This window comes from Panthera uncia, assembly GCF_023721935.1.
Source record: "Panthera uncia isolate 11264 chromosome B3 unlocalized genomic scaffold, Puncia_PCG_1.0 HiC_scaffold_1, whole genome shotgun sequence".
NCBI lineage: Eukaryota > Metazoa > Chordata > Mammalia > Carnivora > Felidae > Panthera > Panthera uncia.
Window position 1 is genome coordinate 97,336,189 of NW_026057582.1, and position 21,436 is coordinate 97,357,624.

At 36.6% G+C, this 21,436-nt stretch overlaps 1 protein-coding gene across 2 annotated transcripts in view; it reads left to right on the top strand.

Moving 5' to 3' along the window:
* The window catches only part of TCF12 (transcription factor 12), a 374,877-nt gene that overhangs the window by 88,504 nt on the left and 264,937 nt on the right, over nucleotides 1–21,436 (top strand). Inside the window, exon 2 of one of the 2 annotated variants that reach the window (XM_049613681.1) lies at nucleotides 8,029–8,097. The exons of the other annotated variant lie outside the window; for it this stretch is intronic. The gene's annotated coding sequence lies outside the window, so the exon portion shown is untranslated. The remainder of the gene's footprint in view (nucleotides 1–8,028; nucleotides 8,098–21,436) is intronic. 2 annotated transcript variants of the gene reach the window in all.

Sequence of the window (21,436 nt, forward strand, 5' to 3'; positions counted from 1 at the left end):
ATTACAGAAACAATCACCTTTTTTTGCATGTGTGATTCATTAGATTATCTTAAAAATTGATCTCCTTAAACTTAAGTCTTGCTCTCAGATCCAAGCCCCCTTAAATTTTGTTGTCATATTCTTTCTGCTTTTGATGTATTTTTTTTTTGTTTTTTAAAAAGGAAATTTTAAAACTTTAATTTTCCTGTCAGTCAGCAGTCAAGAGTTTGGAAGAGTTTAAGGGCCACTCTTTTAGGGGTGGCTAAACAGTGGCTCAGTCTGTTAAGCATCCGACTTCGGCCAGGGCATGATTACTGATATCTGCTAATAAGGATATTTGAGGAGTCTTTATTTTAGTGAGAATTGAGGAAGAATAGAATTTAGAGTATGGTTTCATTTTCAAGTATGCTAGATTAAGTATATACACTTGTTCCCACTGAGTGCATCTATAAAACCTGGACAAAATGAATGGAACAGCTTTTGAGAACTCTGAAGAAAAAATAATAACAGGTGGATTGGGAAAGAAGACTAGAATTCAGAGTACCACCAAACTGTGTATGGGTTTACTATTTCATTCTTTTCATTATCGCTGAGGCTGAACTTGGCACAGTCTGAAAGCTACAAGTTGGCACTTAGGTATGGACAGAGAGAGCTTCAAAAGAAACCAGTAGTTCTGACTCCAGGAGTGGGAAAGTTAACTACTAATGTTCAGTGTGAATGTGGAAATTTCATCTTTTTTCTTTTCTCTGTTCTCTCATGCCATAGTCCCGGCAGAGACTTCAGCAGTAGCCTACAGTGAAAACCACTGAGGGATGGGAACCCTCCTCTTCAGTTGGCAGCTCTTCACTGCCTTTTTGTTTCCTCTTTCTGTCTTTCCAGTGCCTGGCCCAGAACAGGTACAATCGAAGTATGTGACCAAGCAGGTTACCTGAAGCCCCAGCATTCTGGCTGAAGAAATGAAAAGGGATGCCCCAGGGAATTGGAAAGTACTGAGGTCCTGTAGAGGGAAAAACTTGGAAAGACAATACCATAAAGTTGTTTATGAATTTCTAGACTCACCCCTGAGCTGTGCATACATACTACCACCCATGTCCTCCTCTGTTCATTGGATGATAGAAGGTGGGACAAATTTGAATAGCACCGCAAAGGCTTTGAAAATTGAACTGATACTGGAACCTTGCCCATGGAAGCCATGTTAGAACTTGTGGCCTGAACCTAACCATGCTGATCACCTGTTATAACAAAAATATTAACATTATCCACAGGATTTAAATGAACCAGATTTTCATATTTAAAATATTAAGATTATGATCCAAATGTATTAGCATGTAAAGAATCAAAAATTTCATTTTACATGAGAAGAGATGATATATATACTATTATGATAGAGATGTTGGAATTACCTGACAGAGATGTTATAGTAGCTATTATACACATGTTCCAGTGAGCAACTGTGAACGTTTTTGAAATAAATGGAAAAGTAGAAAATCTCAGCAGAGAAAGAGAAGATATAAAAAAAGACGTGGAATTGTTAAACTGAAAAATACAGTAGGGGGAAAAAAAACCCACTGGATGACTCAGTAGCAGAGAGGAAAGAAATTTTTTTTAATGGCTTTTTTTAAATTAATTAAAAGAAATTTTTTTTAATGTTTTTATTTATTTTTTTATTTTTTTTTAACGTTTTTATTTATTTTTGAGACAGGGAGAGACAGAGCATGAATGGGGGAGGGTCACAGAGAGAGGGAGACACAGAATCTGAAACAGGCTCCAGGCTCTGAGCTGTCAGCACAGAGCCCGACGCGGGGCTCGAACTCACGGACTGTGAGATCATGACCTGAGCCGAAGTCGGACACTCAACCGACCGAGCCACCCAGGCGCCCCTATTTTTATTTATTTTTGAGACAGAGAGAGAGCATGAGCAGGGGAGGGGCAGAGAGAGAGGGAGACACAGAATCTGAAGCAGGCTCCAGGCTCTGAGCTGTCAGCACAGAGCCTGATGCGGGGTTCAAACTCCTGGACTATGAGATCATGACCTGAGCTGAAGTTGGACACTCAACCAACTGAGCCACCCAGGCGCCCCTAATTTATTTTTGAGAGAGAGGGAGATAGAATATGAGCCAGGGAGGGGCAGAGATAGAGGGAGACAAAGCATCTGAAGCAGGCTCCAGGCTCTGAGCTGTCAGCACAGAGCCTGATGTGGGGCTTGAACTCAGAGACTGTGAGATCGTGACCTGTGTTGAAGTCGTTCGCTCAACCGACTGAGACACCCAGGTGATCCAAAAGGAAAGAAATTTTTAAAAATTGAACAGAGCCTCAAGGAAAATGGGAAAATAACAAAGTATCAGGCATTTTAAGACATTTTAAGAAAGAATGTGGTGCTAAAAAATATTTGAAGAAAAATTGCCTTAAAATACCACAAATTTGGTGAAAGCTGTAAACGTACAGATTTAGAGAACCCAAAACAGTATAAGCCCAAAGAATTCCATATCCAGACAGGTCATAATAAATCAGAAACTAAAAGCAAGAAAACAGTGTTTAAAGTACCCAGAGAAAAATGATGTAAATGATTGAGGATTTCTTGTTAGATATCATGGGGGGGGGGGGGCAAGAAGAGGTAGGCAAAACACTCTTAAAGTGCTGAAAGAAAAGACTTGTCCATAACCAGCAAAAATATTTTTTTAGGGATGAAAGTGACATAAGGACATATTCAGATGAAGGAAAACTTAAGATAGAAGGGAAAATGGTACCAGAAGGACACTTGGACATAAGGAATGAAAGAAAAGCAATAGAAATAGTACATATCTGTGTAAATAACAGACTGTTGAGTTCTTTAAAATATATTTGATAGTTGAAAGTAAAAATTGTAACATTGATTGGTTTTTCTTGGATGTGGTATAATATATGTTACCTGTGGTCCACTTGAAGTGATAAAATATTGATTCTTAAGTAGGCTCTGGAAAGTTAGGTATGTATTTGTAATCCCTAGAACCACCACTTACACAATAAAGAGATATGTTGGGATCACAATGAAAAAATTGAAATGGAATATTAAAAAAATCTCAACCCAAAAGAAGGCAGAAAAGGGAACATAAAGGAAACAAGCTGAAAGCAAATAATGAAATAGTAGGTGTAAATTGTAACAAATTAGTAATTGCATTGAAATTTTAAATGCTCTAAACACATTAATTAAAAAATTGTCAGTGCATAAATTATGATGCCATTATATGCTGTCTATTAGAAACTAGTTCAAATATAATATTGGTGGGTTACAAGTGGAAGGATGAGAAAAGATACCCGATGCAAACAGCAATCAAAAGTGTAGTTGCTTTATTACTAACAAACTAGATTTCAGAGAAAAGATAAGTACTCAGTATAAAGAGGAGCATTACACATTTATGAGAGGATTAATTTACCAATCCTGAATGTGTGCATATCTAGCAAGAAAACTTAAAATACATGAAGCAGAATCTGACAGAACTTAAGGGAGAAATACAGAACTTAACAATTACAGTTGAAGACTTCAACACTCCTTTCTTAGGAATAGGTAGAACTAGCAGGTAGAAATCATCAAAGAGTACAGAATACCTGAATAACACTACACCAACCAGAGCTAGTTGGTATTTATAGTATACTTTACTCAACAAGAGCAACAAAATATACATTCTTTTCAAGTAAACATGGAATATTACCAATATAGAACATACCTTGGTCATAATACAAGTCTTAACAAATTTAAAAGAATTGAATTCAAAGTGTGTTCTTCAGACCGTAACCGAAGTGAACTAGAAATCAATAAGAGAGAGATAAAAGGAAAATCTTCAAGCTCTTGGACATTAAATAGCAGACTTCTAAATAATCTATTGGGTAAAAGAGGAAGCCTCAAAGGAAATTAAAAAATATTTTGAACTGAACAAAAATGAAAATATAACATGTCAAAAATTTATGCAGCTCAGGCAGTATTTACAGGAAGAGTTATTGCATTCAATGCTTTTATTAGAAAAAAAGAAAGCCCTGAAGTCAATTTGTTTCTATCTCAAGAAACTAGAAAAAGGAAAATAAAATAAATTCCAAATAAGATGATAAATCAACAAAATTCAAAGTGGAAATACAATAGCAAAAATACAGCCATAAGTTGGGGTTTTGGCTGGCAAAGTTTAATAAAGTTGAGAATTTCTAGCAAAATTAACAAAAAGAAAAGAGAAGACACATAGAACTAGTTATCAGCAATGAAAGAGAGGATATCATTACAGACTTCACAGGAATCCAAAGGAAAATAGAAACCAACTATATGCACATAAATTTGACAAATTAGGTGAAATGGACCAATTCCTTAAAATGGACTAATTCCTTAGCAGACTAACGAAACTCACCCAAGAAGAAAAAGAGTATAATGAATAGTCTTCAAACTGTTAAAAGAATTGAAGTCATAGTTGGAACTTTTCCAAAAAAGAACTCTTCAGACCAAGATGGTTTTACTGGTGAGTTCTACCAAATACTTAAAGAAGATATAAAATAACATTCTTTCTCTACCATTTCTTCCAAAAAATGGAAAAGAACACTTTTCCATCTCTCTTTAAGCCTGAATTAACCTGATGTCAAAACTAGACAATCACAGTAAATAATAAAGGGCAAAAAAAGGAAAGAAGAAAGAAAACAATGAAACCAATACACCTCATGAACATAGTTACAGAAATCTTCAACAAAAGATAAACGAATCAAATCTTATTAAATCTACAAAATGAATAATGTACCATGGCCAGAAATCCTACCAAGAAATCTACAGATAACATTATACATTATGATGAGGGACCCAGTGCTTTGAATAAAAACAAGGGAAGGATGTCTACTCTTAACCTCTCCTATTCAGTATTTTACTGGAAGTCCTAGTTATTATTCATATGCCAACAAAAGGAAGTAAAAGAGGAAGAAATAAAACTGTCCCTATTTGCAGACATGATTATATAAGAAATCCCGAAGAAATCTGCAGAGACCTAGAATAAGTGATTTTAGTAAGGTCATTGTATATAAGATTATCATACACACACATGCGCACGCACCCACATAAAAAATTGTATTTCTGTATACTAGCAATGTGTAGTGGGAAAATGACCTAATAAGTACAATTTATATTAGCTCCAAAGGAATGTAATACTTTGGTATAAAGATAATATGCATGTATACATGATCTGTATGCTGAAAACTGCTAAACAATGATGAAGGAATTCAAAGAAGATAGACCTAAGTAAATATAGAGGCATTCTATGTTCATGGATTGGTAGACTCAAATAGTAAAAATGCCAATCTTCCCAGTTGGATTTATAGATCTAACATAATTTCAGTGAAAACTCCAGCAGTACATTTTGTAGATGTAGGCAGTCTGACTTTACAATTTATATGAAAATATAAAGGAAAATGTAACTAAACCAATATTGAAAAAAAGAATAAAGTTAGAAGAATTATACTTCTTGATTTTGAGTTACTATAAATCTATAGTAAACCAGACTGCTGTACTGGTGAAGAGATAGGGACATAGATCAGTGGAACATAATAGAAAGCTGAGGAACAATCACACAAATATGGCAAAGGTGTAAAAGAGGTTCAGTGCATAAAGAATAGTCTTATCAACAAATGGTTTTTTAAAATCATACTTTTTAAGGCAAAAAAAACACTCAGTGTTGAAATAATTGGACATTCATTTGCAAAAAAAGCCCTCATTTTAAATTTCCATCTTCTATAAAAATTAACTCAAAACCCATCATAGACCTAAATGTACAATGTAAACTGTTAAACTTTTAGAAGAAAACAAGAGAAACCTCCTGATGTGGAGTTAGACAGAGTTCTTAGACATGACATAAAAAGCAGGATTCATAAAAGGAGAAGTTGATAAATTGGACTTGATTGAAACTAAAAATTTTGCTCTACAAAGACAATGTTGAAAATCAAAAAAGACATACTAGAGATTAGGTAATGATATTTGCAAATAGATATCTCTAAAAAAGACCTGTATTCAGAAACATGTAAATAACTCTCAAAACTCAACACTAAGAAAGCTAACAACCCAATTAAAAATTTTTTTAATGTTTATTTATTTTTGAGAGAGAAAGACAGAGTGCGAGTAGGAGAGAGAGAGAGAAAGAGAGAGAGAGACAGAATCGGAAGCAGGCTCCAGTCTCTGAGCTGTCAGCACAGAGCCCGATGCAGGGCTTGAACTCACGAACTGTGAGATCATGACCTGAGCCAAAGTTGGACGCTCATCCAACTGATCCAGCCAGGCATCCCTAAGAGCCCAATTTAAAAATGGGTGTAAGTTTGAGCAGACATACCAGCTAAGAGGATAAAAGGTTGGCACAATACACATGCGGAAAGATGTTCAGCATCATTAGCCATGACAGAAATGCAAGTGAAAACCATGTTGAAATAAATACCCCTAAATACCTATTCACATAGCTAAAATTAAAAAATCTTCTGACAGTATACAAGTACTGTTGAGGATGGAGATTAGTGGAGCTTCTCATACCTTGTTGATGTGAATGCAAAATGGCATAACTATTTTGGAAAACAGTTTGACAGCTTCTCCTAGAGTTAACCGTACCCTTAACCTGTGACCCAACAATTTCACTTCTTGGTATTTATCCTGTAGAAATGAAAATTTGTGTTCACACAGAAGCCTGTATACAAATATTTATAGAAGCTATATGCATAGTTGAAAAGAACCGAGGCAACCTAGCTGTCCTTCAGTAGGTAGAGGGTTACACAAAATGTGGGCAAGCCATACAGTAGTATAATATTCAGCAGTTAAAAGGAAAAACTGCTTATACATGCAACAATTTGAATGAATATCACAGACATTATATAAATGAAGGAAACAGTTTTAAAGATTCAATACTCTTTGGTTCCATTTATACAACATTCTGAAAAGACAGAACTGTAGTGATAGAGAACATGTCAGTCATTCCTTGCTGGAGTTACCTTTAGAGGGAGCATGTGGCTACAAAGGCTTGAGGGATTGTTTTTGTGTGGTGTAACTATTCTCTATCATGATTTGGTGTTGGCTCTAAGAACATATGTTACCGTTCATAGACCTGCACTCTCCAATTTTGAAGTTAATTTTATTCTATGATAATTTGCCAAATATAATTTTAAGAAGAACTAAAAATAAAAGTTAGGGGAAATGGGCAGGAAAGATGGTGATAGAGACCAAATTGTACCAAATTCAGGAATTTGTGTCTGGCTGTAAATAAAGCATTGGTTTCAGTGATCTTATTTTCTACATAACATGTGAAAGCCAGGTATATATGAAAAATGTATTAAAATTTTTTTAAATGTTTGTTCATTTTTGAGAGGGGGAGGGACAGAGAGAGAGGGAGACACAGAATCTGAAAGCAGTCTCTGGGCTCTGAGCTTTCATTCAGCACAGAGCTGGATGCAGGGCTCGAACCCACGGACCATGAGATCACGACCTGAGTCAAAGTAGGACGCTTAACCAACTGAGCCACCCAGGCACCCTTTGAAGTATCTTTAGATGTGTTTCATTATCTCCCATTTTTTTCTTGAAACATTTTTTTGTCAATAAAACTTTATAATAATATTATGTGTGTTATAACATCAAGAGGTGCATAATATTAAATGACTCATTTTTATTTTAACTTATTCCCATATTTCTGTGGATTGTCTTTCCTTTAAGAGTTCAAGGGAAAAGATACAAGGGAAGGATTGCCACTGTCCCTGTAAATTCATAGGAAAAAAAGAATGCATCTAGGTATGGAAGCATAACCTAGCCTGAATTGCATCCAGGTATGGAAGCATAACATAGCATAACCAGATTGAGGAGAATATGAAACTATTTCTAGAAAAAGAGGGACCAATGAGATTTGGTTTTGGGATCTGGGTATATTGATATTGTGAAAAACCAGAAGCTCTTGCTATACAGGCAAAGACATGATGGTGATAGTGGGGTGTGTGTGGTGGATGGAGTTGATGGTTGGGGGGGGGGGGTGTTCAACATGCTTCATGAGAAAACAAACACTTCTTTCACTTTTCACTCTCCAGAAAACTGAGCACCAAGAGGAATAACCAAATATGCCTTCAAAGAAATAGCATTCTCTTTTTCCTCTCTAGGTGAGCACATGTAAAATCATATTCAATCACAATTAATGTTAAGATTACTTAACATGTGAAGTCTATTAAAATAAATATAATCCATCTAATACATGTACTTTATATTCATAAACCTGAGATTTCTTTCTGCATAGATGAGAAATCCATGTTTGATTGTCTATAAATAATTATGTATTTTTTTGACACAGCACGGAGTATTAACTATCAAAAGACGGTTACCAGTCAAGCATGTCATTTCTAGAGTCCTACACAGATATATCCCAATCTGAAAAGAAAGCTAACTGATTTGAGAGAATGTCCTAAAAGCTTTTCTTTTGACTGACAGGCTGTCAGTCTAAAGGGAAACTCAGTTTTCCACTCAGTATGTTTCTATAAAAGCTTCAAGTTTAAACAGATAAAATAGAACAATCATAGTCTATGTATGGATCCTTTAATGCTGCACTACTCATGCATAATACTTAATAGTTTGTGGGTGATGACTGATTGAGATTAATCCTTTATCATGTTCACACCTGGAAAACCAGATAATATGAACTCTGCATCTAAGAAAATAAGATCACTTCTGAAGTCAGTGAATTAGTTTTATAGGTGTGCTGAGAGTTCATCAGTTAAAAGTATTGTACTTCTTCCAGAGTGTATCACTACTTAGTTAATAGTATATTTGAAAAATTTATTCTTCTACAAGAGGAATATGATTATTTCCTAAGGACTTTTATATTAAAAATTTAACCAACATTTATTAATTTCTGAAAAATTTCAAATCCTCACTTTCCATGGGTTGAGGTAACATGAAGGTGTTGCAGTATAGGGTAACAGTTAACTATAGTCAATTCTCATTTGAGATTGTTATGTTCTGTAAAGTCAGCATAGACACTAAGTTAATGAATAATGAACCAGTGCTTCTAATAGAAATATAGAATTAGGTTCCTATAAGCCTCTGGTCACAAAATTTTTGTTAACTAATCAATACATAAACTTGTTTTATGTTTTATGTGTTTCGGTTTAAGGACTTACTATGTAATATATCTCATTGATTGATTTAATATTGAACTCATGATCAACAATATTATAACTCATCCCTGAAGCTGACCATATCTAGCACACATTTTTTCTCCAGAAGAACCCAACCTTCTTGTGCTTTACGAACACTAGCCGGCACTTAAAATGGCTTGGGAGCTATTTTAAACAGGGAAATCAACAAAAAAGGAGAAAAAAACAGTAAGCATGGCACTGAGTAGTCTGCAGGAAGGATGCTTTTTTATAGTCTGAGAGCTAAAACAAGGAGGCCTTGTTTGACCTCAGCTGGGAGCATACATGTTAGGTATTCCTAATTTTTTACCTAATTCCCAATTTTTTACCGCTCTGCACATGTCCATGAATAACTGGAAAGCCCAACCAATATATGAGTAAATTTTAGTAAGTAGGCAAATTTGCAAATATAGGATCTGTGAATAATGGGGATCAATGGAATCTAATGGTCCTTGGGTACCTGTGCATACTGAGAAAGGGAACTAAATAATGTTATTTCTCCTCCCTACTTTTAGTTTTCTCTTTTCTCTGCTTGGTTGGTCTTACAAACTTAGAAACAAATGGAACTTTTCCCTTTCTTAAAAGCTTGTTGGCTCAGGCTGCTCATGTGGTAATAATGCATGTCTCCCTTCATTTTGACAGGTGGATGGGCTGGTGACCTTTTGTGAGCAATATAGCTTTTGTTGTCGGTGATAAAAATTCCTGTAAGGATTGATTCTCACTCCCAAGTTATCAGAAACTAAAATTCTGACTTTATGTGAAAATTTAGTTTTTTCCATCCTCTACTCAGAACACCGAGTTCTCCGTTCTCTAACTTTTCAGGGAAATATAGAAATTAATTCTGGTCGTTAAAGTATTAGCTGTCCTATATGTCTTTTTTTAGAGATCTATTTTTCTTCTGTTCATTAAGAATGTTTTATGCTTAATACTTTGTGCCTAGCAGTTAGATCCCAGCCGAATAGTATAAATATCTATTATTCTTGAGGAAATCCATCTTACTGAGGATTTGTGATCAGTGTATTACCCTTAGAAAGGCATTATTATATTGACACTTCTCAGTATTTCTAGGTGTTACTTAAAAGTAGGTACAATTATAACAAAATTCATGGTGAAATATTTGAAGAATACTTGATTAAACAAAGTTAAATAGCCTTTCTCAGTATAAGACTTTTTAGTACTCATGTACATTTTCAACTCCTGGAGGAACTCACATACTTTATATACTACATAAACATACTGCATATGTTTCCCAAATTTATATGAATGTGGAATTCTTTTTGAGAGGTAGGTTGGGGGTCAGTGGTCTATGGAATAAACTTTGGGGAAATGCTGGCTTTGACAGCCTCCCTACAACTTCCTCCCATGGATCTCATTTCTGCTCTTGTGGCACAATGAAGTGAATTTATTTCCTCTTCTACATAATAGCCTCCTTTGGGTATTTAAAGAAGCTCAGTATCACTTGTAAGGTTTTTATTTTCCAAGTAAAATGTCCTCTGCCCTTAAAAGGATTCTTACAATAATCTTATTACAAGATATTTTTACCAAACCTTTGATATTTTATTAGACATATTGGTATCACCTTTATTTGACTGTGAGGTTATGACAAATTCTGATTTCTTTGTGTATCTGATCTTACTTACCTTTACATGCAATATGTTTTACTTGATTATTCCTCTGCCCTCTCCCTCCTCCCCCCCCCCCCCCCCCCCCCCCCCCGGCCAAAGACTCCTTGACAATAAGTGAAGGCCAAGAAAGGTGCAAAGTCTAAAACATGGACCCAGATAGAGAACATTGGTAACATGCATTTCATTTGCTGGTGTAGTAATGGGAGATGGCATAGTTGGTAAACTCTGAGGCTTGAATGACCTAATTTTTAGTGAAAAAATGAAAGTTCTTCAGCAAATTCTTTATAAGAGCAAAATTTTAAAGCAAGTGTACCTTAACACTGACATGACAAGAGAATAGGAGAGACACTGTAGAATCAGTTCACTTTCATTTGCAGAAGAGTTTTTAATTCATAGTTGGTCAAAGCTGATCTTATGTATAAGAATTTCTTTTTTTATTTTTAAAGCAAAAGTAAGGAAAATAGTTATTGCCTGATGTGTTGATTATCTAAAAAAAGCCCCAGGTCACGGGAGATCCACCTGGGTACTGGGGTGCATGGATAGAGCTTTCATAGTTAGTCTGGTTCCAGAAAATTTTGAAGGCCCTCTTAATTTGGGAGGATGGCTATCAGCCAGTCTTCTGGATGAGTCCTCAGATTTTCTTGATTCCTTAAAGTAGAATTTCTGGCAGTTCATGTAGCCCTATTTCATTAGTCATAATGTTGTAGGTCTGAGAGGTGGGCAGGAAGGGGCATTAGCTGGTGCTTTTTACAGGGTTTAGGACTTGGAAAAATGCCTAGGATCCTTCTTAAGGTAAAGGGAAATGTCCTTTGAGTTTGTATTGCTTTATACTGCACTTACCTTGACAGCAGCAGTATAGACAGTATATAAAGTACTTAGTAAAAGTTCTGTTCACCATTGTAGTCATTGTATCTTTTTGAAATGATTAAATATTAAAGAAAACAAACTGTGTTTTACCAAAGGATGCTCTCCTTTTCTCCTCTTACCCACATTTCCTATTGCTTGTGTTGGCAAAAACTAATTTTAAGTTCAGATATTTACAGAGTCTGAAGACTTTCCATCAATTTTTACAGAATTTTATGATTTCAAGGACTTCTAAGAGAAGAAATTACATTTTGAGAGCCAGCTAGGAAAGTAGACCTAGGAAGTGTTTTCCTACATTTCTCCTTGTAATTAATTCTTATTCTAATTTTGCTTTTTGGAATGAGATTTATATGAAATGATACTTTTACCAGTATGATGACTAAATGATTTCTAAATGTTTAGTTTCTGCTGTTACATTTCAGGAAAGTATTTCCTTCCTCTTAAGGGATCTTAATGGGCAGAATATCTTTCTGAATTTTGATTTGTTTAGAGACAATAGAATATGTAAATGGAGAATATGTATTATAATTAGAAATTAAAATATGAAGATCATGTAAAACATAAGACTTTGAATAACCTGACATTTAATAAACTAAATTAGTATGTTCAATGACTGCTGCTTGGATTTCGAAGGAAAGAAATGTTGTCCCAGCCTGGAAAACAGTGCTAGTAGGTGTAAACACTGAGGTCTTTTACATGTTCATAACTTTTGCAGTGTACTGATTTTTTTTTTAAGGAAATTATTTTGGTTCAATTAGGACTATCAGAGAAATAGTGATGGTATTTTCTTTTTACAGTGTTGTTTCTCCAACCATTAGAATGTATGAGTAGAAACTCTTAAAGGTATTTTAACTCTTGTGTGTTCTACAAATCTACAGGTGTGGCTCTTGGGAATTATTGCAGATTCCATGGGAAGCCTGAGATAGAGCTTAGCTTACAGGATGTTCATCGAATGTCCTTGGGATCAACATCTGTGAAAAGGAAAGGAAGGAAGCAGGATTGTACAGATGATAAAGTTTAATTGTGATTCAGGCCGAGTGACATTCTCGACCAAGTGTACTGTGAATTCAGTAGGTAGATTGTTCCTTCAGAGTTGTCCTGCATTGGATTTAAATTGCCAGGCCTTCATAGCTTTGCATGGATGTCATTGTATGTGGGCTGTCTAGAAAGAGACATAGGCAAAACTGTTCTCTATTGTTCATGCACTCACAGTAGGTGAGGCAGTGAGTCCTTCATTAATATTGGGTGGCACACCATAATATTCTCTATAGGAAAATTTTGTTGAGTCTGGTGTAGTTACTTTTTTGGTTTATTTCTCTTTGTGGTTACCTTTGTGCCTTTATTATAAGTTACATCATTTTCCTTTCTCCTTTTCTGAGGAAGGGTATGAGACCTGGCTTACTTTAACTGCCTTAAAGAATTACTGAGAGCCTCTAAGAATAAATCTGTTTTTTATTTAGGATTAAATATTATTTTATTACAATTTTTTTATTGAAATATAGTTGACATACAGTGTTACATTAGTTTTAGGTGTACAACATTCACCAACTCTATATGTTATGCTATGTTTACCACAGTGTTGCTACCATCTCCCACCATACAACACTATTACAGTACCTTTGGCTGTATTCCCTATGTTGTACCTTTCATCCTACCCAAGTGACTTAGTCATTCTGTAACTGGAAACCTATATTTCCACTGCCCTTCACCTATTTGGCCCATCCCAACTAACCTCTCCCTCTGTCAGCAACCAGTTTGTTCTCTATATTTATGGGTCTATTTCTGTTTTTTGTTTTTAGATTCCACCTATAAGTGAAATCATACTGTATTTGTCTTTGACTTATTTTACTTAGCATAATCCCTCTATGTCCATCTATGTTGCTGCAAATGGCAAGATCTCCTCTTTTTCATGGCTGAGTAATATTCCATTGTATACAGACCACATCTTTATCCATTTGTCTACTGATGGACATTTGTGTTGCTTCCACATCTTGGCTATTGTAAATAATGCTGTAATAAACATAGGAGTGTATATATCTTTTTGAATTAGTGCTTTTGATTTCTTTGGGTAAAAACTACTTAGTAATGGAATAGAATGGTATGGTATTTCTAATTTTTTGAGGAACCTCCATACTGTTTTTCATAGTGGTTGCACTATTGTACATTCCCACCAACAGTGCATGAGGGTTCCCTTTGCTAAGAATAAATGCTTTAAAAATGTTTTGAGAATTTTCTATATGAGAGGCTACAGTTTTGTTTCCTTGTGAAATTGTATAAAATTATGAGTAAAAAGAAAGGTAATGTGTTTTTCTCTTTTGCATTTCCGTATACAGGATCTTCTCCCTGGTTGTCTTGGGGCATTTAATCTGCTTAGGGTGAGGTGGGGATGGGGTGTGTTAGGAAGGCAGAATTCAGTGAATATATTTTTGCCTACTAAGTATCAGGTATTGTCACAGACTTTGGGGATAATAGGATTTTGCAGCAAGAAAATGGGCTTAACAACTAGGCTTTTTTAGCAAAATGAAGCATTTTGAAAGTCATATGTTTTCTCAAAAACCATGCCTGAAGTACTGAAATTATAGGGTTTCATCCATAATATAGACAAGATACCATAATACAGAGAAATTCTTTAGACTTTTTTTTAAATCTGAAGAAACTCTTTGTACATTTTTAAGTTGACATCTAAACTTTTAATTATAAGTTTAATAATTGCAAAGGATGTAATTTGGGTGTTTGGTATTGACATTTAAAGTTAAAGTGGTAACATTGCTCTTTACAATGGATTCAGTGGAATCTAAATGGCTTAGCAAGTTGATAATCATCTCTTAAAAATGGTTAGGTGTAAGGTACTGGTGTTGGGCACAAAGTAAAACAGTTTTATGTTTCTTGTGCAAAGGCCACTGCTGTATGCCCCACTGTGGCTCTTTCCAGAAGTCGGTCCTGTTGTCTTGCAGTGATAGAAGCCACATTCTGTGTGACATTAAACCTTTGACTCCTTCTTGGAACTATTAGTAGTGCCTCACTGCTGTTGACACTTTTTCGGATTACAGTGTTGTTGTACCAGTCTGATCAGCCAGTTCTAGCCACACCATTGTGGCCCTTGAAACTAATCCATGTCATGTGTTCAGTTTGTCAGACCATGTACATCTTAGCAATGATACACCTTTAATTCCCATAGCCACTCAACAGTTGGCTGAGGTCAAGGTATTCAGAGGACCTTTCACATTGCCAATAATCTACAGGCATCCCGTATTGTTTAGTGTTGGAATTGTCTAAAAATTGACTCAAAAAGTTTCTGACCTCCCCTCACTTCCTCCTAATCCACATACTTTAGTAAGTGGTTTGGTCATTGAATGAAGGTATCCCCAGAAAGGGGGATCATCTCTTTTTGGCTCCTTTTTGGATAATCAGGATAAAGGGGGTGGGGAGTTACACAAACCCACCTTGAATATCACTGGGCATCATGGGTCTTTTTAAAAATAACCTAGGGGAGGGGCGCCAGAGTGGCTCAGTCATTTAAGCATCTGACTTTGGCTCAGGTCATGATCTCACGGTCCGTGGGTTTGAACTCTGCCTCAGGCTCTGTGTTGACAGCTCAGAGCCTGGAACCTGCTTCAGATTCTGTGTCTCCCTCTCTCTCTGCCCCTCCCCTGCTCACTCTCTGTCACTGTATCTCAAAAATAAATAAACATTAAAAAAATAATTTAAAAATAACCTAAAGGTCTCTGGCTGGCTCATCTGGGTAAGCTTCCAACTCTTGATTATGGCTCAGGTCATGGTCTTGAGGTGCATGAGATTGAACCCCATGTTAGGCTGTCTGCTGACACAATGGAGCCTGCTTGGGATTTTGTCTCCTCCTCTCTCTCTGCCCCTCCCCTGCTCATATGCGTGCTCTCTTTCTCTCTCTCTCTCTCTCTCTCTCTCTCTCTCTCTCAAAATAAATAAGTAAACTTTAAAAAAATAACCTAAAAGTAGCTGCAGGTACACCCTTCAGGTGGCAACCTATCTTATATAAAAAGGTCTTAGGGGATTCAAAATTAATTCTCTTTCAGCCACATAAATTTTTTTGTTGGATTCTAGGGTCCTAGGTTATAAGAATAATGACCATTTGGTCAAATATACTGATCAGCAAGTTTCCCTACAATGGCTCATGGGGATTAAAGTAGAGGAGTGAATAGTGGTTCCCTGGAATTTTTATTTAAAAAAAAAAAGCCCTTGTTTCTTTTGCATTTTACTTTTCCAGATGAAAAGTCTGGGTCTGAGGAGGAAATTATTAGATGTAGATTGAATGTATGGTTACTGGAATGTGACACACCAGTTTTCCCTGGGTCCTAAGTAGGGAATACCTTAAAACCTGGGAAGTAGGAGTTGTCTTCGCTTTGAAGAATCTCCCCCAGAGCCTTCCTTAAGAACGAAAACTTCCTGCTGCAGCTCTCCCAAACTGCCACAAGTGCCTTACATTGAACTGAGTACTGTGTATGCTGTCCATCTCTACATGGCTCTGACCATGATTTGTCATTCCTCTTAACTTTATTGAGAAGTCTGTTGGAAGCAGCAGGGGATGACCCCAACTTCTGTACCTCCCACACAAAACACCTGTCAACACCTCCACATGCCTTCCTTGCACCCATTCCAGTAGCCCTTGTTCAGTCATTCCATGAAGTGGCTAAATGCCAGCTGGCTGATGTTTGGACAAACAAGATAGGTTGGCCTGACTTTTCTTAAGCAGTCTTTCCAAAGAATAAGAACTAAACTGTTCAAACTAAACTGGAAATCCGAAAGCACATCGGCCTGTTAAATGGCATTTGAAGCACTGTCAGCATGTACCACTGACTGATTTAGGTCCCATTTGTGGGTCTCCAATGATTGTAAACAACACTCTTTCCAGGGGTACATTAAGCACTACTGGCATTGTACTTCTTGTATGGGAAGCTAGGCATCAGTTTGCTTCCTTACCAAAAACAGTGACTTGTACTATAAACACAAGTTGTAAGAAACCTTTGAGTATTTAATGAAACATAGTTTTCAAATGCTTCTAGAGATTCCTCCAAAATTAGGCTAATCTTGATTACTTGGGGGAACTTCTTGGAGGGATGACTAATTCTGTGCTCTGCAGGCATTTATCCCTGTGTTGGAGTCATCCAGTTAGGATAGGTGTTATGGAACCAGTCTCTAACTTTAGCTGAAGTGATCAATGATACTACCATGTCTCTAGAAGGTGTTCAAGTCAGCCACAAGTCACTAGCCAGGGTTATTATGGATGACAGAATTGCCTTAGATTTCCTTGTGGGCCAGGCAGATTCTGTGTGATTGCTAATCCGTGCTCTTGTACCTGGGTTAATGCTTTCCATCTAAGTGGAAAGGTCAGACACATAAGGAGAAAGCCACTTGGATTTCTGAAGTAGACCTTGATGGTTTATGGGATTTGTTCAGCTTCTTTGACCTAGGACCCTGGAGGGCATGGTGGATTCAGTATTGCAGGTTGGCCTTATCTTGTTGCTTTGGAGCCCTTTTTATAGTAGTAGTCTTAGTTTCATGATCAGTAAGACAAATAAAATAGATCTGGTCCTACCTTTGTTAATCAGATTAATCACCTTGGTCAATAAAGTGGAATGCTTTGGAAAAATTTGCTAGGAGCTTGTGACAATATAGAAACAAGGGATACATAGTATTGGAAGTTTTCCATGGGCCTTTTACATTTCCGCATGTTTTGCAAGCAGAGGCACTGACTGCCTTTGTTCTGGAATATCCTTTCAAGGATGCTTATATAGTAAACAGTCTTGGAAAATAGACATAGTGTTTTTTTCTGGAGCAAAGGTCAGGTATGTTTTACTGTTCAGTATCATAGAGATAATGTCTCTCTAGGCAAAGGTCAGGCATGCTCACTGCATACCATAAAAGATTTGGGCTCCTTAAACTCAGATTTTCTCTTCTGTAAACCCACTGTGCACATATCTATTTGGACTCATCAAGTGGCTGCTATGTGATGTGGGGGTATGGGGATCTGACGCAAATATGCTGATGCTCATGCTGTGTGCTATTATATGACTAATAAAGTAGTTTATCTCTGAGTCACTAGTCTCCTGTCTGCCTGCATCTATCAAACTGTGATGGTTTACCTTGTTAGCTTAGAAGTACGGCAAAATCTCAGACCCTTCCCTGTTCTTAACACTGAGATAATGACTGCTGTCTCTGGAGTGTCCATTTGGGGGCCCCAGATGTCTATTTAAAAAGCAGTCCATTTGAATAGCAGTAAAGATGTCAAATGCATGTAACTTTCAGCCTGGGACTGCCATTTAAAGGTATATTACCTCTAGTAAGGAACCCTAGTCCTGAGGCCAAATCTGGCTCGCTGCCTGTTGTTGTAAATAAAATTTTATTGTAATACAGTCTCACCCATCTATATTTGTATTGTCTATCTATGGCTACTTTTGCACTACAAGGCAAAGTTGGGTGGTTGAAACAGACTGTATAGACCAGGAAGTCAAAAATAATTACCTGTCCCTTTAAGAAAAACTTTGTAGAACCCTGCTGTATTACTCTAGCCCAACATTATTTCCTTTAAATATACTTGCAAGATAGATGTACAAAGATGTTCACTGCAGGGTTGTTGATAATAGTAAAAAACAACAACAACAAAAATGGAAACAGCCTCAGGAATTGTGAAGTCTAGATTTATTGCCTGAAGAATGCACTTATTCTACACATTTTCTTGTCATCTTTTGGACTGAACTCTGCCCAGTGAGTCTGAGACAGTACATTTATGTACTTGGACTGAAACATTTATAAAATACTATTTCCTTCTCTACTCATTTCTTCTTCGCCCAGGATAAGGGGTTGTCCATAAATACAATCTGGGAGAGAAGGCAAAGGACACCAGATTAATTTGGCAAGCCTCTGTAAACTCCAGGGAGTGCAAGGATAACCCAGTAATAAGCTGTTAAATTTTGCATTTTAGGCCAAAGATCTTTGAAAGCCAATCAAAAGGTAGTCATTGGAAAACAAAATAAAACACAACAAAACCAAACAAGCAGAAGAGACTGGAATTACATTAGGAACAACAAAGGTATTGCTTTTGATACTGATGAGCCACACACTTAAGTACTGATTCTTTTCAATTAAGGAGAGCCCTCTGATTCTGTGCTCAAGTAGGAGGATAGAAACCTTAAATGAGGTAAAAGGTCTATGCTGACCAACAATTAGGGGAGGATTAAGTTTACACTTGACCCTTGAACAACATGGATTTGAACTGTTTGGGTCCACTTACATGAGGATTTTTTTTTTCAATAAACACAGTATAGTACTGTAAATGTATTTTCTGTATAATTTCTCAACATTTTTTCTTCCAGCTTTATTGTAAGAATACAGTATATAATACATATGTGAAATATGTGTTAATCAACTGTTCATGTTATTGCTAAGGCTTCCAGTAAACAGTAGGCTATTAGTAGTGAAGTTTTGGGGAAGTCAGAAGTTACATGCAAATTTTTGACCACACTGGGTATCATCTTTTGTCCTACCCTCCTCTGCTGATCCTGGGTGGACTGTACTTTATTGGGCCTTTTGTAAAGAAATCAAGACCAAGCTGTTTTTGAGTTTGGTAGTCTGGTAAGAAGGGGTGGAGTTAGCCTGGTATCAACTTGAATTTTAGAAATCCATCTAAGGAGAAATAATGCCATGTTCTAATATGTAGCCAGCATTGGCCAAAGCACAGCTGTTTAGTGGGCAGTATTGAAGATGTTTCAGATGTATTTTGCTCACTGCCTTTTATTTGTAAATGTAGTGACCATGTGTTTTGAACAGCAAATCAGTAGTATTTAATTCCTTTCATTAGACATTATTTGTATTCATAAAATCTTAAAAATTTGTAATAATTCAATCACATTTCATTGTACATTTGACATTCCCATGGTGGCGGGAAGCAAGCATATGAGCTAGAGATTGTCTAAGAAAATCTAGAACATGTGTGCTGTGTTTATGTAGCTCACTCAATGTTACAGCTTGTGGTCAGGAGATAAGTGGTGAACCTGCAGATAATTGGGGTAGAAGCAGAGGCAAATGTATTGAGTGCATCTTGAGGTCCTCTTATGGAGAGTCATTTATGTCATAAACCTTGTGTTTATACTTCCCTAAGTCAGGGAAGTAATACCTTACGTGGCAAAATTTGACACATATTGGTAGGGATGTCTTTTTCAAAAGGTGCTTTTTTTTTCCCTTTTGAAAAAATGTAAAAGCAGTGAGGGAGAACCCTATTATTATTAACTTGCTGCGTAATTTCCTTAGATTATATTTTGCCTCAAACATGAAGTTTGCAAATGTTCAAGGACTCTATGGTAGACAAGCAATAGAGAACCATTGTGACCTATCCAAAGCTAAATAGCCAGCTAGCTGAATAATATCACTTGGGAAATGTGCTCAATTAAATAAATAGATTGTTTAAGTGGTTTATTTTTCTACATGGGCAGTTAGGAAAGCATGTTATTTCAGGTGGCAGACATGGAAGAATTTTGAGACTGTGTGTAGGTGGAACAATGCTCAGCTCTCTTCTAGTTAATCGGGGAAGACTTCATGGAAGAGGGATGAGTAAGTGTGAATAAGAAGCAGAGGGTGGTATTGCTATCCTTGTCAAGAGCTTCAAAATCAACAGGAGCAATCAGTTTTCAAGTTAAGGGTAATAAGCTTTAATTTTTGTATTACATGAGGTGGATGGTGGAGGTAAGACACATAGTACCTTTACTTTTTTTTAGACTTGATGTAATACTAATTTCATGTTTATTTCTTTCACCATGTATTCTCTCTTTAATTAGATTAAGAGCATTCTGAGGGTGGGAATTCTCTTTTCTGCTTCTTTTGTGCCCCACACAGGACAAAATTATGGATTCATGCTCACAAAAATTTCAGTTTTTTTTTAAAGAAAGTTTAAGAATTCAAATGTGTAAGGTTTGAGCATTTTTCTTGGCTATCGGACAGAATATGAGTGAAGAGAGGACTTAGTTGGAACTGAGAGTGAGGCAGAACCTTTAAAGTGTTTCTAGATTCAAGGGCCAAGCTAAGGTTAGAGTATCATAGAGTATCATAGTGAAATTGGAAGACAGTAGATTACATGACTAGTGGGAAAGGAAACATTGGCATTTACAGTGGCCTAGTATATAGGTTGGATCAGAATTCTCACCCACTGTGAGGAAACAGTCAGGACGGGTGCTCACAGTAAAATCTGTGCCTCAGAATCTGTAACAGAAAAGCGTTGTTTATGTAGCATAGGAACCAGGGCAAAAGTCTTGTTCTTTACAAAGAGGTTAGTTTTTTGGTCTTTATATGACTTTACTGCAGTGACTGAAACCTAGCAGATACGAAGTTATATTTAGTATACTTTAGGCCTGGCCTATAATGGTAATAAGTATATCTGAATAATTCCCTCCCTCCTTCCCTCCCTCCCTCCATGCTCCCTTCTCTTCCCCTTCCCCTTCCCTTCCCTTCCCCTTCCCTTCCCCTTCCCTTCCCCTTCCCCTTCCCCTTCCCTTTCCTTTCCCTCTTCCTTTTAGACCCTGGTGACTGTATTTCCTAGATGGATTCTGTCTTATCAGACTATGAGACTAGTAGAAGGAAATAGTATATCCTGATTTTATGGGATTTCTGAACTGAAAGGAGAACAGGTTGTTATTTCTGGCTCATACAGGTGGGAATGGAGTAATCTGCAGAGTGCCAGGTGGTTTTTTAGGATGTTGAGAGTTTTCCTCTCTATTGATCTGTAGAGGCATTAAATGTCATATTTATGCTCTTGGGGAAGTTTCAAAATTTGTTTTTCTTGCCCATACTGAAAG